This window comes from Hemitrygon akajei, chromosome 18 (assembly GCF_048418815.1).
Source record: "Hemitrygon akajei chromosome 18, sHemAka1.3, whole genome shotgun sequence".
NCBI classification, from domain to species: domain Eukaryota; kingdom Metazoa; phylum Chordata; class Chondrichthyes; order Myliobatiformes; family Dasyatidae; genus Hemitrygon; species Hemitrygon akajei.
The window spans coordinates 51,214,718-51,229,239 of NC_133141.1; positions in this window are offsets into that span (position 1 = coordinate 51,214,718).

The following is a 14,522-nucleotide window of genomic DNA, read 5'->3' on the forward strand; positions in this document are numbered from 1 at the left end:
AGTTATTGGTGAATTACATGTAATACAAGCCAGAATTAGCAATTATCAAGTTGCCTGAATCCTCAAATTTATCACTGTGTAAGGTACTACTTGATAGTGAATTTGATTTATACCGGTGATATTCCTCCAAACTGGCTTTACTTTTATTTCTCCCCCAATAAAGGTACTTGCACATTGCTGTGGTATTGATTCACAAAGACAAGTACTTTATCAAAGTGGCTATTCTTCATATTTAAATCTAGATTATGACTAACTGGTAAATTCAGCTCAGGTGGACATTATATTTTAGCTTAACTCTATGCTCATCCTTTTTCCTTCTGCATTCATTAACAGGTCGAATTTATTGACTGTTGTGAGGAGTGGGAAGCCAAGTAGGCTTTACCTTTGTCTGATCCAGAGACATTGCCACCAATTGTGGCAACCTTGTTCAGTATAAACTGTTTATTTGTAGTTATAGAAATATGTGTATTATATGTACATAATAAATATTTCTACTGTATATTAAGTATGTAATCATGTGTATCTTTAATTTATATGCACACATACTACAAGCCTTCAAAATCTCTTTTAATTTCTGTCATATGCTATGCAATTCCAATTGCTTTTAGAGAGCATTCCAAATGATAAACACAATGAATAAAAAAGAGAACCTCACTTCTATGCATGCTCTCAAGCATACTCAAACTCTACAATTCATTCTTCAATAGGTTTTGTTGTATTTGACGATTTCTCATTGAGTGTAAAACCTGTCTGACTTGTGTGCATTCATTGTCTGGCTTGGTTTTGAGAGGGACAGAACTAGAAGTGAACTGCCCCCCTCAAGAGACTAGTGGCACCTCCATCAAACAGAATGGACATCTAAGGCACAGGTGAAGCCACTTAGCATGACAATTAACCAAGTAAAAAGGTGCCAAATGTTGATTCTTTATTTGGGAGATGAGGCCCATACAATAGCAAGCCCTCCTCTTCTATGGGCAGACTCAGATGGCAGTGGATAGAATTACACGCTTTGTAGGTACTTGGTTTTGTCCCCACCCCACTTCTGTCTGCTTCACAGCCATCTGTCACCACACCTGAAGTAGCACAGTGCCGGGACACAGGAACTAGTGAAAAAAAGCCTATGGAGAGCTTGAATTGTCAGTTGAACAGCTTGTGAGACAAGTCTTAACCATTCAGTGCTGACTGCATTGAGACAGTCAATTGCAATATTTGTGGCCATCCTTTTCCCAAACCTATATGATTTATCCTCATAAGGGAAGCTATGTCCTTAGGGAAACCATTTGACAGGATGTTGTTATGCTACTGACTGTTTATGGGTTTAACACACACCATGTATAAATCTCTGGTAGAATTAATGCAGTATTGCATAGCGACAGCACCTTAGAGTCACTGCAATATTATAAAATGAACCCAGTGTTTCTCATCATTTTGCTGGTTTAAAGGCAACTCCTCTCCAAAAGAACTGCTGTGGCAATAAAGTGTGCAGCTGAATTTGAAGTACTTATTGTAAGAGGAGGGTATTTAAAATATAGAACATAGAGCAGTTAGCACAGGAACATTGTTTATTTCAATTACCCAATGATTAGATCGATACCTTCTTGTGCCACAGAGTTAAAATGTTATATAACAAGTCTTTTAAAACTCGGTCAATAACTCCTTTCCTCCCTCACCCCTCACACCTTTTCTCCCTCCATCCTCTCTCATTCTTCATATTTGAGATTTCATGTTTGGTTAAGTTCAAATCAATAGAAGTGGAAAAATTGTTTAAACAACATTGTAAATTATGAAAAATAATAACAAAATTTCATAATCACTTCCTCTACAAAATGAGACAGAGGGGTGCAAGAAATGCAGATTTCACCTTTTAGAAATTTTCTGTTAACTCAATAAAAAACATCTCCAGTCTAAAATTAAACAGTACAATTGGGGGGAATCTGTTATTTACACAGGACGTTAACTGCTCATCATTATCTGACCAAACTTTGTACTTGTGAAAGGGAAAGCATGAAATTAAAATTAAAATTCTTTCAGTAATTTTATTATTTAATTTAATGATGTTCAAATTTTACCAATATCATAACTGCAATGTGCCATAAGAATACTCAACAGACTGAGGCTGATCCTGGTCTTGGGAGATGTTGATGGGTTCACTTGATGGACAGCCAAGGTTTATACAATATTGTAAGCAAATACTTTCAATTATTTTTGGCACATTGTTATGTTCAGGATTTCTCTCAAAGCAGTTTTTACAACCAAGGTAACTATGATTGGCAAAAGTTTTGATTAATAAACTAAATTAAATGGCATTCTGATTTCCGCAGATGTTTTTCATTGGACACTCTCTTGGGCACGGGCTTATCTCAATTTGTTTTCTTAAATTTTAATAATGAATCAATGAAAGTGGCATTTTCATGAATGTATTTCCATTGGGTATGCATATTTACAGAGCCCTATTATAACCTCACCGAGGTACAAAGTTCTTTTTGAAGTGTAATTGATTCTTGTGATTTCTGAATTTATCAGATTTATAATAATCTTAAGACTTGACAATTGAAGTTTTTCAGGTCAAATATCCAAAATTCTGATACCTATACATCACCCTGCACCAAATCCTGTTCACCCATCACCCTAGTAATTAATGAATTGGTTCTTGACTTTAACCTTAATATTAGTTATCTATAGTTCAAATTCTTCTATGAGTGTCCCACTCTGTAATCTTTTCAAGCCCTGCAACCCACAATTTTATTTTTCCCTCTACTGTCCTTACCATTTGCAAATCCCTACTTTAACTGTACTACTATTATCAGTCATGTATTTTTTCTGCCTAGTGAATTAGCTACCTACACCTGGGCACTTTATCTCTCTCACTCTCTCTCTTTCACTCAGCTTTTGATTAACTGTCCTAATTACTTTTCATGTGGCTCAATGTTAAATTGTGACTTATATGACATATGTAATGTTATTATTTTTTTTTCTCAGCTCAAGCTGGTAAAACCTGAGGTGTGGGCATAGCCAAGCAAACTCATTTCTTAATTGCTCGGAACTTTCGGACTATTCCAGTGGTGTTTACTATTGTGGCTTTATGGAGATTTCCATAAATATTGTTGCGTAGGTCTAATTGTTTTGATAGATAGAAATAGATAAAGGATAGAGATAGATAAAGAAAATTACAGTGTCACAGTAGCAAATCAAGTGCACAGATATATGAACATTAGAAGAGAAGTAAGAAAGAAGAAAAATAAACTACCTTAAAAATAAGATGTACAAGATTTACAAGTCAAAGATTACAAGACCACTTCCCTGACTATATGTTGACTCATTATAGAGCTTGATGGCCGAGGGTTAGCATGACCTCATATAGCACTCTTTAGACCAGCTGTCTTTAGTCTATTACTAAATTTCTCCTCTGTTCAGCCAAGGTGGCGTGCAGGGGGTGAAGATTGTCAGGACTTTCTGTAGAGTCCTTTGTTCTACCACAGCCTCCAGTGTGTCTACTTTGACTCCTATAACTGAGCCAGCCTTTCTAATCAGTTTATTGAGCATGTTGGCATCAACCATGTTGATGCCATTGCCCCAGCACAGCACTGCACTGAAGATTGTACTTGCAACAATAGACATGGTAGGACATGTGAAGGAGAGGCCTGTATACTCCTGTATACTCCAAAGGACCTCAGTCTCCTCAGGAAGTAGAAGTGACTCTGGCCCTTCTTGTACACAGCCTCTGTCTTGGTGCTCCACTCAAATCTGTCATCCAGGTTCACGTGCAGGACTCGTAGATCCTCACATCCCCATCCTCACCATCAATAGTAACAGGGAGCAGTACAGGCTTGAGTCCATCACCATCTCCCTTGTCTTACTGATGTTGAGCTGCAGATGATTCAGCTTGCACCATCTGACAAAGTCCTCCACCAGGGCCTTGCATTCATCCTCCTGTCCTCCCTTTATACACCCAACTGTTGCTGAGTCATCAGAGAATTTCTGCAGATGACATGACTCAGTGTTGTATCTAACATCTGAGGTATACAGCGTAAATAGGAAAGGGAGTCTCCTGTGGGGCTCCAGTGCTGCTTATAGACATATCTGACACAGCTCTGAAGTCAGACAAACTGTGGTCTGCCAGTCAGGTAGTCCATTATCTAGGATTCAATGGAAGTGCCAACCTGCATTGAACAGAGCTTTTCCCCTGCAATGATGGCTGTGAGAAAATTCATAAAACACGATCTTCACAGTGCTGCCCTGCCTATCCAAATGGGAGTAGGCTCTGTTCAGCAGGTAGGTAAGAGCATTGTCGACTCCAATGTGCTCCAAGTAGCCAAACTACAGGGGATTGAGAACTGATCTGACCAGGGATTGGAGGTGAGCCAGTACCAGCCTCTCTAAGGCCTTTATGATGTGTGAGGTCAGGGCCACTGGACTACAGTCATTCAAGACTTTTGGTTGGCCCTTCTTGGGTAATGGGACCACACATGATGTTTTCCACACAGTCGGGACACTTTCCAGGCTGATACTCAGATTGAAAATGCACTGGAGAACTCCACACAGCTGCTCAAGCACACTCCTTCAGTGCCTTGGGGTTCACTCCATCCGGTCCCAATGATTATCACTGTGTTGCTCATCCACGTGTTGAAATAGAGGAGGGAAGAAGGAAGAGGGGAGGCATTGGTGCTGAGGGAACATTGGCTACCTCAGCTCCTGGGCTGGTGTGCTGAGGGGTGTGTGAACAGGAGGGCAATCATCAAACATATTGAAGAATTGGTTTATCTCAGTAGCCAATTCACGGTTGCATTCCAAGGTTCTACAATAATGTTACTGGGTAGTGACATTGGTATGATACCAGTTGTAGATATAACTGTTGGGACAATGTATACCCTGTTCATATTCCATAGTCTTTCGATTTCCTCTTTTAATTCAGCATATTTCTGGTGTTTTTCACTTATTGATTTCCATATGTTGTGTTGTGTTTGGAATGGCTATATCTATTAAGTAAGTTGTTTTTGCTTGTTTATGCTGTAATATTATATCCAAATGGTTATTATGAATTGTCCTATCTGGAATAACAGATCTGTTGTAATATAATTTGTAGGACTCTGAGTCTAAAACAGAATCAGGCTTATATTTATAGTAAGATACGGTGTCTTTTATGAGTTTGTATTTTAAAGCAAGATTTTGATGAATGACGTTTGGCACTTGATTGTGCCTGCATAAGTAATTATATTGAGTTAAACTGTTGCAGAATCCTGAAATTGTTTCTCTTAGCATTTTCTGCATTTGTGATCTGTAATTTGTAGGTCTTTTATTATGTATTTTTGATATTTTTTTGTGTTAACCACCTGGTCCTGTATTGCCACAAGGAACCCCTCTGTGTCTAGGAAGTCTCCAGCTCTGAGCCAGGCATTCGACAATTCCTCGTCAACATCTGGTCTGCTGAGATATGGGTGTGTCTTCCATGGAGGGTCATACTCTTTCATTGATTAACATTTTTTGTTTGTCATGATAATTTCATTTTTCTGGGTTGTGCTTTCATTTGAGCTTAGTGGTGTGTACTTCTCATCAGAGTGATATATGCATATGTGGAGTACTGAACCCTGGGTTTATTGATGAAAATATATCCTTAGAAGTTTTATCTGACTGTTGCGTAAATTCTTTATGACTCTTATTCCTCTTCCACATTTCTGTCCTAGGTAGTGTTAATCTAAGTGTGTTTGAATGTACACAGTGTTTTCTAAATATTGTCATTTCAGTTCTTATTTTTCCTTGTAAATTTTCCAGATCGGTTTTGGATCAAGATATTATGCCAAAAGAATATGCTGATATGGGTATAGCAAAAGTGTTTACTGCCTTTGTTATATTTTTACTATTGAGCACTGTATGGCAGATTGGCAACCATGAGAATTGGACAGAATCAAATGCCTTTTGGTAGTCAGTATAGCACCATGAAAGATTTCTGCTTTTCCGCCAGGTTTGACTTAGAATTACAGAATCTATTATCGGTCGTTCTTTACATCCTTCCATACACTTACGGCATCCGTTCTGCTCTTCTGTAAGTATACTGTGGTTATCTAAGTGAGTGGTGATTAGTGGTGATGTATGATGTTGCAATTTTATATTGTAAAATATATGTACATTTACTATATATGTTATATGTATAAAATATAGGACTATTACTATATCAATATATTACTGTATTAGGACAATATTTTATTGGGTCATTTGTGATTTCTCCTTTAGGTAAGAGATATGTTTTACCTTGTGTCAAAAATTCAACCACTTTTTCAGGATTTTTAAGAAAATTGTTGATAAGCATTAGCAGGTGTGGATGAAGACAAGTAAATTTTTTATATCAATAATTTTGATCATTATCCCTGCCAGTGCTTTTCCAGTTGTGGATTTTTTAAAAATCTATTGTAACTTCAGGAGTTTGCATTTCATCAGTTGTGTGAGTGCATTCTTTTTCCTCCCTAATCCAGCTTGCTTCTTGATTGTGTGTCACCCAATATTATTCTTATTTACTTTTTTCTCAGCTCAAGCTGGTAAAACCTGAGGTACAGTCATAGCCAAGCACACTCATTTCTCAATTGCTAGGAACTTTCGGACTATTCTACTGGTGTTTGGTATTGTAGCTTTCTTCAGATTTACATAAATATTGCTGTGTAGCTCTAATTGTTTAATGTTATTGTGTAGTGACTTTGGAGTGATACCAGTTGTTGATATTATTATTGAGACAATGTATACCCTGTTCATGTTCCAAAGTCTTTCAATTTCCTCTTTTAATTCAGCATATTTCTGGTGTTTTTCACTTACGAGGAGGCAGAGCTAAGTAGTTATGGTGCCCAATGGCAACTCCATTGTTTGCATCTTTGAAAACAGTTCTATTTCCATCTTTAATATCTCCAGTTTTCCCTTTCAGGGTTCTTTTGAATACAGTTCTTTGTGGGAATGGGACCCGCTCTCGGGGTTCCACAATTGGCCGCTATTCGGCATGCCAAAGTCTCGGCCTAAGATTTCGGCACAGATTCAGAAGCCTGGGATCTCGAGGAACTGGAGACGGGCAGATCAAGGGTTGGTGTCGCCACAGGAGACCCGTGTTTTGTTGGGGGATTTAGAACATCTGCTCCCAGGATCTTTGTGATCTTCAAGCACAAAGCTCAAAAAAAGTGACATAAAGGACTTTTAACATTGTAAACCAGCGAGTTTTTTGTTATGTCTCCCTGCTCGTTGGAAAATGGAGTCACCTCTTTCTCCCTTATTAGGAGAGAGAGAGCCTGCAGCATGTTGAACTATCGGGTGAACAATGTAGTCTTTGGGGTAACTGCAAGTCTGTGTCTTTGCTATTGCTTTGCTCACACTTGAGTGCTGGTAGCGGGTGCGCTTTATTTTTGCCGGTGGGGGGGGGATGGTTGCTCACTGCCGCTTATGCGCGGGAGGCAGGGGAACTGGGGGAGGGACTTTGTGGTTCTAACATTTCACTGTCATTCATTCTTGGGGCACTCCTCTGTTTTTGTAGATGTTTTGTGAAGAAAAAGCATTTCAGAATGTAAGTTGTATACATTTCTCTGACATTAAATTGTACCTTTGAACCTTACTGATTTCTGTATGTTATGTGTGTTTGGAATGGCTATATCTAGTAAAAAAGTTGTTCTTACTTGTTTATCATGTATTATATCTGGATGCTTATTATAGATTGTCCTATCCATAATAACTGATCAATTATAATATAATCTGTGGTATTCTGACTGTAAAACGGGATCAGGCATGTATTTATAGGAAGGTACGATTTCATTTATGCGTTTGTATTCTAAAGCAAGCTTTGGAATGATGTTTGCCACTTGATTGTGCCTGTGTAAGTCATCAGATTGAGTTAAACTGCTACAGGATCCTATAATGTCTTGGATTGTTTCTGTTTTTTTCTCGACATTTTCTACATTTATCATCTTGAATTTGTTGGTCTTTTATTATGTATTTTTAATCATTTTTGTGTTAGCCACCTGGTCCTGTATTGCCTCAAGGAACCCCTCTGTATCTGGGAAGAGATCTCCAACTCTGAGCCAGGCGTTCGATGCTTCCTTGTTAACATCTAGTCTGCTCAGATCATGGGCATGCCTTCCATGGAGGGGCATGCTCGTCAACTGGTTAACTTTTTCATCAATTGTGATCATTTCTTCATTGTTCTGGTCTGTGCTCTCATTTAAGTTTAGTGGTGTTTATCAGAATTGCATATGCTCGTGTGGAGTGCTGAATCCTGTGTTCATGAATGAAAGTATATCTTCAGAAGTTATTATTATTAACATCATCATCATCATTGCAGTTTGTTTGCAAATCAAGCTTCAGAGAAACAAAGTCTTCAGCAATGTACTGAAATAAATAGCCAATTGGCCAGCCTTTGGTGTTGGTTTAGAGATCAGTAATGACTGAGGTATTAGAAGGGTTTTTCTCAACAGAATTTTGAATCTTTTATGTCTAGATGGAAGAGCAAATGGGCATTTAAGGCAACATAGTGGTGCAGCTAATAGTGCTGCTGTCTCACAACCCCAGTGATCTAACTTCAATCTTGACTTCTTGTGCTATTTGTGTGGAGCTTCCATGTTTTCCCCAGGTGGAGCCCACATGTTCTCTATGTAATCACACGAGCATCTTCCAGTTTCTTTCTATGTCCCCTAGACGTGTGAGTTGGTAGGTTAATTGGCCATTGTCATGTTCCCTTAATTTAAGAATGAGAGATAGATGCTGGAGGGAGTTGATGGCAAAAGGGAGCAAACAGGCTACAGGGAAATCTAGTAAGGAAAGAACTTGCCGTAAATACACAACGAGCCAATATGCTATCAAATGCTCAAGGATTCAAATCACATTTATCATCAAAATATGTATAAATTATACAACCTTGATATTTGTTTCCTTACAGGCAACCACAAAACAAGAAGCCTGAAGGAAACCATTTAAAAAAAAGACCAACAAACACCCAATGTGCAGAGATAGAAAAAATAAACACAAATCGTGCAAACAACAAAAGCAAGCGACAGCATTCAGAATGAAAGTGAGTCCATTGACATGAAGCCGGGAGCAGCCAGAGCAGGCCCACGGCCTCAGCCTCAGTTCATCACGCAGCGGAGCAAAACGTCACTGAGCTCGCAGACATGAAGCCTTTAGCAGCTGGAGCAGACCCCCAGCCTCAGCCTCATTGCAGCGGAGAGCGGAGCAAACATCACAGAGCAGCAAGCAGATCTGGCCTGACCCTTGCTGCTAGTCCCGACACCCTGCTTTTTCAATCCATCTGGCCCCGTATTTAAATTGTCCAAGCACCAGGTTGTCCCTCGATTTAAGACCCACACTTGTGGCATCGATACACTCTGGGCCTGGACCCTGCCATCATGTTCTGGCCCATACCTGACCTTTCCTAGTACTTAGATCAATCAGACCTTGCTCTTGGTTTAGGTGGATGGGCTCCAAAACTCCTCTTTTCTCCACTTTTCTCTGCTTTGTATGCCCCGACTCCATCTCAACCATGTCTCAACCTCACTCTCACCACTCTTCCTCGACCATGTCTCAAACTTGGTCCGACCACATTTCCTCGAACATGCCTCAACCTTGCATCACACCCACATGCCTTAACCTTCAAATCAGCCTCACCTTTGCTTGGGTCTTCATTGTTTGCAGTGATTGTTTACCCAAATTTTCCACAGAAGTATTCAGTTGTATTTCTTGTTTTATGAACTGCCAGTAAGCTGTTGCCCATCTTCAATAGCACCATTTTCACTGAATGTTTCATAGAAATATGGTAAACAAGGTAACATGTCAACCCAAAAATCCACTTTGATTGTTCAACCATCCCTTCCTGCTCCAGTAAAGGGTGGAACTTGAACCTATTATCATTTGATACAGAGCAGAGCTAATATAAGCTATCATTTCACCAATGGCATCATGAAAGTTGGTGATTCTGGCAGTAGCAGTTTAACAGAGTCTCAGTATTACTGGTGGGTTTTCACAACAGTACAGGAATGAAGACAGGAAAACCCATTTGATACCAGACAAGTGTCTTCAATTCCAAAATTACATGCTGCTGTTTTTCTGATCTATGCTGCAGGTCTCTTAGGTGGCATCGTCAGTTTTCTTTTCAGGCAATGATACAGCACACAACCATTTAGCTAGTGAGTGTGACTGTGGATTTTACTCTGCATTTTTTATGTGCCCAGTGTGGAAGTGAGTCATACAGATTGTAAATTTTGACTCATCCACAATCTATTACCAATTGTCCAGCTCATTGCCAGGATGGCAATACAATAGATATCAGCACCCTTGGTGGACTTTGGGCAAGATTAGGATGGAGATTATGTATGAAATTCCTGTGAAAGTATAAACCCAGTGATGTGAAATATCTAGGTCTAGAATCACGTGCAAAGAGTAAGTCCTTTAAATGAAGGTTTATGAAACTGTATAAGGTACGGTGACTAGATCAACAGGGATGATAATACCATAGAAAGAAAGTGATGCATTATTATACAGTGTGGCTCTCCCTGCTGCCCTAGCACAGTTACAGAAGAAATCACATTAGAGCCTGATCAAATTCTAAAAACACTAATTAAATTGCAAATTGAACTGTCAGCCATAACCAGCATTATCCCATGCCATATTAACAAATTTATTTTTAATGCTAGGACTAATTTCAAGCTATTAATGGTGCCAGAACAGAGACACATACTATAATGGAATTATTTTTTTCCAATCTATAATACTTTATCACAAAATTAACAGCTAACTGTTCAGAAAGAAACAAATTTACCATGACATCCTTTAACTATTCCCTGTTGCTAAGTTGTATTGGGATCATTATCTTAGCAACAGGGAGCAGTTCAAAATGAAATCATTAACCTAGCAGTAGACATCATAAAGCACTACTCCCTATCTAAAAGCGCCAGCTAAAAATTGGACAGAGAAGGGAGGAAGAAATAATTAAGTATATAGACATTGTAAGCAAATTACTGTAGGTTGCTTTCTTTCTAGTGTTTAATAATGTAATAACAACATGTGAAGGATAGAGTTAATTTTTAAGTAAGGAAGGACAAGCAGATAGCGTTTTGGTATTAGTATTTTCAAAATTACAAACACTGAGATAGTCAACAAAATTATTTGGGTGCTATAATTTTATTGCTTTGGGATCTCTCTACATGCTGACCAGTAACTACAGTTTCTGTATTAGAACAGCAATTGCACTTCAAAAATACCTAATTACCTGTAAAGAATTTTCGGTAATAATTGCTATACAAATACAAATCTTTCTTTATCACAAAGTATATGAAACCTGTAAGTTTTCTATCAGATATATGAAATAAAGGTTTTCATTGTTAGATTTTAAATGAGTATAAATAATAAGGTGCACCGATGGTAGAATCTCTTCAGCACCATTACTTCATATCTTTTTGTAGTACTACAGGGGGAAAATTGAAAGATGCAAATTATGTCTTATATGGAGGAATGGGAACCACATACAAATTTTATATTTTATCAAGATTGTTTATCAAGTTCAAGATTGTTTAATGTCATTTGCAGTACACAAGTGTAAAGGAGAATGAAATATTGTTATCGCAGGTCTGATACAACACAAAAATAAAACAACACTAAGATAAAGTACACGATAATAATAAAAATGCACTATATATATACGTAAAATAGCAGGGGTGTATGTATAGAAGCTGACTGACAGAAAATGATAAAGTAGTGGTAGTTGGGGGTGTGGAGGAATGGGTTAAAGAGTGAAGATGCTGATCAGCCTTACTGCTTGGGGAAAGTAACTGTTTTTGAGTCTGGTGATCCTAGCGTGGATGTTATATAGCCTCCTCACAGATGGGAGTACGTGTTTGGTATAAATTCTTTACCTGAGTTTGCACAGAATAAACATACACTATTTCATATGATGACTACATGAAATTATTATATGCTCCAAAGCAGCATCAGATCTGAAGAATTTAAAAGCTGGAGCTGTTTGATATGGATCAAGAAGCCCAGAATGTTTTTCCTGCTTAAACTAGCATCTTATCAATAACCTTTACAGTTATATTTTTTTCATTTTCGGGACTTTCCTGCTTCATCCTGTGTCTATTATTTCTATGGCTTTTCATTATCATTCCACTCAATATATGTACAAACCTACATTTCTTGACAAAATGAAACCATTCAATTTCTTTCTACATAGTATTCACTATATGCAAAAAGGTTATTGTGAATAAAGTGTGTTGAGATGGCATAAGTAGTTTCACAGTTTTATGTTATGTATTATGCAGGTGGGAATGGGATTGTTTCTTCTACTGAACATACAGATGAGCCAAATAGAATTTCATAAAGAATGACACTAAAGACAGCACAAAGTTTTGTAGGGATCCAAAAACAGTTGTATATTTGTTTTACAAATATTTAACAATGCTTGAAAGATAAGATAATTTCATAGCATCCATTTTAGATCACTTTACCAAGCAGCTTAACATAGACTAATAGCTGGTGTACCTTAAAATAAGAGAACTATTTGTTTATGAGAGGCACTTCTGCATTTCCTTCTGTGTGTGAACACTCTACATAACCACGTTTGAGGATAGTAAAAGCAGGTTGCTTGGACACCTACAAATTGAAATTTGGAGCTGATGGACAGATGAATAATGATAGCTGTTGCATGAAGCTCCCTCTGTGCAATTTTAGTTTACTGTCAATGGACATGTGACCTGATATGCTCTGGGTGATACTGCAATCTAACAATTTTCAGGTGCTTTTTTCCTGAGGCAGAAATAACGGGGGATAAATTAAATAGTGGTGGACAATGAACACAGCGATTATAATATGCGATCAATTGGTACCGATTCATACTGATGCAAAAAGCATGTAGGCTTGAAACACAAAGTACACTGCAGATGCTGTGGTCAAATCAAGACGTACAAAAAAGCTGGATGAACTCAGCAGGTCGGGCAGCATCCGTTGAAACGAGCAGTCAACGTTTCAGGTCGAGACCCTTCATCAGGACTAAAGAAGGAGGGGGCGGGGACCCTATAAAGAAGGTGGGGGGAAGGTGGAAAACCAATCAGAGGAAAGATCAAGGGGTGGGGGAGGGGAAGCAGGGAGGGGATAAGCAGGAGAGGTGAAGAAGGAATCTAAGGGGAAAGTACTATGGATAGTAGAAGAAGGCAAAGTCATGAGAGGTGATAGGCAGCTAGAAGAGGAGACAGAGTGAAGGTGGGATGGGGGAAGGGAGAGGGAGGGAATTACCGGAAGTTGGAGAATTCAATGTTCATGCCAAGGGGCTGGAGACTACCCAGATGGTATATGAGATGTTGTTCTTCCAAGCAAAGTTTGGCCTCATCATGGCAGTAGATGAGGCCATGTATGGACGTATCCGAATGGGAATGTGAAGGAAAGTTGAAGTGAGTGGCAACTGGGAGATCCTGTCTGTTGTGGCGGACGGAGCGTAGGTGCTCGACGAAGCGGTCCCCCAATCTACGTCGGGTCTCGCCGATGTAGAGGAGGCCGCACCGGGAGCACCGGACGCAATAGATTACCCCAACAGACTCACAAGTGAAGTGTTGCCTCATCCACCATTCAGGGCCCCAAACAGTCCTTTCAGAGTCTTTCAACAGATGCTGCCCAACCTGCTGAGTTCATCCACCTTGTTTGTACGTCTTGATTTGACCACAGAATCTGCAGGGTACTTTGTGTTTGTAGGTTTAAGATCTAGGAGTGACTATAGTGCCAAATGTGGTTTGTTCTTTAGAAAGGAGGAAGTAGCCCATCGAGTCTGCTCCACCATTCAATCATCGCTGATCTTTTCTTCCCCTCTTCAGCCCCACTCCCCAGCCTTCTCCCCATAACCTTTGATACCATGTCCAATCTAGAACCTATCAAGCTCTGCCTTAAATACACCCAACAACCTGGCATCCACAGCTGCAAATTCCACAAATTCACCACTCTCTGGCTAAAGATATTTCTCTGCATCTGTTTTAAACAGAACTGTTCACAATGCTCAGAGTGAGGCCTCACCAGTGCCTTACAAAGTCTCAGCATCACATCCCTGCTCTTAAATTTTTGACCTCTTGAAATGAATGCTACCATTGCATTTGCCTTCCTCATCACCGACTCAGTCTGCAATGTTAACCTTTAGGGTGTTCGGCACAAGGACTCCCAAGTCCCTTTGCATCTCAGATTTTTGGATTTTTGCACATTTATTTCTACTACCAGAGTGTATGACCATGCATTTTCCAACATTGTATTTCATTTGCCATTTTCTTGCCCATTCTCTTAATTTGTCCAAGTCTTTCAGCATCCTACCTGTTTCCTCAACAATACCTGCCCCTCCACCAATTTTTGTGTCATCTGCAAACTTGGCAACAAAGCCATCTATTCCATCATGTATACCATTGATACACAACATAAAAAGAAGCAGACCCACACTGACCCATGTGGAACACCACTAGTCACCGGCAGCCAACCAGAATAAGATCCTTTAATTCCCACTTGCTGCCTCCTATTAATCAGCTAATGCTCTAACCATG